The following is a 4346-nucleotide window of genomic DNA, read 5'->3' as shown; positions in this document are numbered from 1 at the left end:
GTCGACTATGTATCTAAGCGTTAGCTGTTTACTGTTTTAATCAATAATTTTTTATGTATAGACTGAGTATTATATAGGTCCTTTAAGTAAAGAATCTGAATCTTTTATTTTACTAGGGCATATACGCATTGCTGGTTGGCATTGATAGTGGCATAATTCAAAATACGTTAATTTTGATTTTTCTTTGCACAAATAGATTCTGTAGATACAGTATTTTTATCATTTAAAACTTCGTTAATTTCATACCAGAGAGCAGATCAGATTGTACGATCAGTATTCAAGTATTAGTCAAATGCAAATTTTAAACTTGCCTTTTCTGTAAAATTTATTTTTTTTGAGTTACGTCACTGTCAATGTTAAGCAGCGATATATGGAGAATTTTGAAAGCTGTAAAGTTTGAGTAACTTCAATTTACAGCAGGTAGTACACTATTTCCATGAAAAAAAACCTAATTCTTGATGTAGCATTAGATTGTATTAAATATTAAATATTAAATATTTGTATTAAATATTGTAAAAAACCTTAACAAACAACATATATATCATTACATAAAATAGTTATATTAAATTTATTTATACAACACAGTGATTTAAGAAATGAATTACCAAAGTAGTCTGAGAGACTACACGTTTGTGGCAACGTCTTAGAGGCAAGTGTCTATAGTTAAGGGTTAAATCATATAATATTAAGTTATCCTGGAAGTTCCTGGGGTTTTAAACCGTTCGTTTTGAAAAAAAACATAACTCCATTATACACTTTTGTCAACGTATTACACGAGCTTAATTTCGCTTACATAGAAATTCGAATCTCTAAGAAAAGGAGAGACGCAAATGAATCTCCTCGATCGAAACCTATTTAGTTCACATCCGATAAAAATCATACGGTAACGAATTGGAAGTCGTTCACCAAAATCTGAAGGTAACAAAAATTTTTCGTATTCCCCTGATTTATCTTCAATCAATTTTCACTTTTTCCACTCACTTGAAAATTTCCTTACACAAAAACGATTTAAGAAATAGGAAGATATTGAAAACGCCTTTCAGCAGTCGGAATTAATACTCTTGCAATACGTTGGCAAAAGTGTATCGAACATTATGGAAATTATTTTAAATAAGAGTGTTCAATTTTAAAGAATGTTGGAATTTTTTTTTATGGTAACCCAAGAGCATATGCGTGGGGTAAAATTTATCCGATGTGTTAAATCTCTATTTTACAAACTTCGAGACTGTTCTGAGATATTTTACTTTATTTGTTTTTTCTTGCTTTTGTTTTTGAGGAAAGATAGTTTATGTGTGATAGAGAATATCCACCACATTTTATGAATGGACGCCTAAGATTGTTGGAAAGTTTTCTAGAAAAGTTAGGGAAGAACACTGTGTTAGGAAAATTAATAATATCAAATTGAAGGATGTTGTATTATATCTTATAATATTATGAAAAAACATTTTTGGGATAATATATGATCAGCAGATATAATTCGTTGTGAATGATATCGTAGAAAGTGGTGGATCTATCAGTTGGCAGTGTGTTAAAAACTGATTACGTATAGGTCGTAAAACAAAAGCAGCGTATTTTTCTATTAAAAGCATAAATTTTTATAATTTAATGGATAAAGGGGGTACATACTTTGCTTTTAGTTGTTCCTTACTGCAGTTCGAATTTTTTTACTTTATCATATGTATTTTGTTGATACTTTCGATTAGAGAATGTTTGAAATATTCTGTGTTTATATGCAAATGAAGAAAATTGGAATTTCATGATATTGTTGTGCATGAAATGTTGGAAATGAAACGATTCGTTTACTGGGATATTTGCTATCATTTTGTAGCGCGTTTTTGCATACCCGTTTAGGCAAACGATGGCTTAATAAAAGATTGGTATTTACTTCAGACAAAATGTTGAAAAATTGATTAGATATTGATATCCTGGCTTTGGAAAGTCGAATTGTTCCTATGGTTTCGCATGGTATGATGCAAACTCATTTTATGGAGTTACTAAGGGAGAGTTATCAGGGGAGTAGGGGGATGGAGAGGCTTTGGAAGTTATGGAGTTGTGAGAATTTCCTGGTAGGGACGAAAGCTGGTCGAAGCGTTTGATTCCTTGGAGAATTGAAACTTGATATAAAATAAAATTTAGGAGTTTCTATCGGTTAATTAATGTAATATTCAATTTCCGTAGAATATTATTAAAATGTAACGAATGAAAATAATACTCATAAACAGTCCTACATATTTTTCTGTATTCAATTCTTTATAGAGATTTTCCAAATTTCTACGAACGATTGTTTTACACGTTTATGGTGTAAGCTTGCCTCAAAGAGATATGGAGGGGAGCGTGATTAGGGTAGTAGAGGTTAGAGAGTGTTTAGAAGGAGGAAGTTATGGGATTGAGAAGGTTTCCTGTTAGAACATCCTGATCGAATCGTTCGATCCTTTGGAAATGTCAATTTCAATACATAAATTGATCTTGTTAATCTTAATAAATCAAACTGTCAAACTTATTTTTGAAATCATGTATACTTCTAGAATCAGATTCTTTAAAGGGGGAGCGGAAAAGTATTTTGGTAAAAAAATTTACTTTTGGAGAAGAAAAGTAGGTATACAGTGGCGGCCAACTACTTAAGACCGCTTTGCAGTTAAGGAAATAAACAGTGCTAATATTTTATTCGTTGTGTTTTTCGTATACTAAACTCATATGAAATACATTTTGAAGTATGTTATACCATAATATCGTAATAATTTTATTTACAACACTATAAACTACAAATATTTTTAACATCCTCTCAGATTAGGTCGTTATAACAGCGGACAACTACTTAAGACCGATTCGTGTTTTTCACGAGTTGTATCAGATCCTTAGTTACCATCGTTATTGACATGGTTGCTATGGATCACTGCATTCAAAATCGCAAACAATTGTAAATCAGTCAACAATCATGAGTCGAGGGAAGAACACTACTCCTGAACAAAGAATTCAAATTAATTTGTTGAAAGATGAGGGATACTCATTTTCGGCAATTGCTACAAAATTAAATACTTCCAAAACGGCGTATACAGGTGTATACAGGCAATGCGATTCGTATCTAAGGCAGGATCAGTTAGTAACGTGTCGCGTAAAAGAAGGCCTCCTAAGACAACAGCCCGGGAAGATCGCTTTCTTCGTCGCATCTCTGAAACGGATCGTTACAAAACAGCCGTACAAGTTCTCGATGAATCTGGTGTCGAAATTATCAGCAAAATTAGTGTTCGGACAGTGCGAAGAAGATGAAACGAATTTAATCTTATAGTCGCATCGCTCGCAAGAAGCCACCCATTTCCAAACGAAATCGAAAACTTCGTTTACAGTTCGCTAAGAATCATCGCAACTGGACAATAACAGACTGGTCAAAAGTTGCTTTTACCGATGAGTTCAAATTTAATAGAATGGGGTCAGATGGCAAATTGAGAAAAATCCGACTCTTTCACTGCGACAAGGACAAGTATTTTTGGCTAGGAAAGGTATAAATATCGGTGTAATGACATTAAAACGGCGTTTAGACGAACATGGTGTCAAGTGGCAGAGTACACTGTCCGAACAGTTACTTTCAAAAAAGCATATCGAAAATCGTCTGGCGTGGACTCAACAAAATAGTGATCGTGACTGGAGTAATATAGTGTTCACTGATGAATCTTCGTTTTGGGCCTGGTGTCCTATTAGACATGCTTGGTCTGTCCATGGAAAACAAATGATACAAAGAAGTGTAAAACACCCCATAAAGGTGCATATTTGGGGTTGCTTTAACGCATGGGGTTTCGGGACGTTGTGCGCTTTCACAGACAATCGGAATGCACAGAAAATGTTGAAATTGTATCAAAGGGGGCTTCTCATATCTGTGAAAAGTTGGTTCGATCAAATCGAGGACCAATGGATATTGCAAGAAGACAACGACCCTAAACATCCATGTCGCATCTGTACCAAATGGAAAGCAGAAAACGCCATCACCGTACTACCTTGGCCATTCCAGTCCTCTGATGCAAACCCTATAGAAAACATGTGGTCCGTAATGAAGTACAAGCTGAAAGGAAGACGTATTAAAAAAATAAGAACACTCATACACCACATTCGAAAGGTATGAAGGTCGCTACCTGTGTCGTACGCCGAAAAATTAGTCGAAAGTATGCCGAGACGAGATGCTATGGATTGATGTGGAGAAACATAAAATATAAAAAGCCCAAAAATTTAAATGAACTGTATGCTGTTATTTAAGCAGGGTGGAATAATATTCCAGTCGAGCGTTGACGCCGTTTAAGTAAGTCTATGCCAAGACGTTGTGAAGAAATGATACGACAAAAAGGGAGTGCAACGCG

This window comes from Habropoda laboriosa, unplaced genomic scaffold (genome assembly GCF_001263275.1).
Source record: "Habropoda laboriosa isolate 0110345459 unplaced genomic scaffold, ASM126327v1 scaffold598, whole genome shotgun sequence".
NCBI classification, from domain to species: Eukaryota; Metazoa; Arthropoda; class Insecta; order Hymenoptera; family Apidae; genus Habropoda; species Habropoda laboriosa.
The sequence above is the reverse complement of the archived record's forward strand: the minus strand, read 5'-3'. Positions refer to the sequence as shown.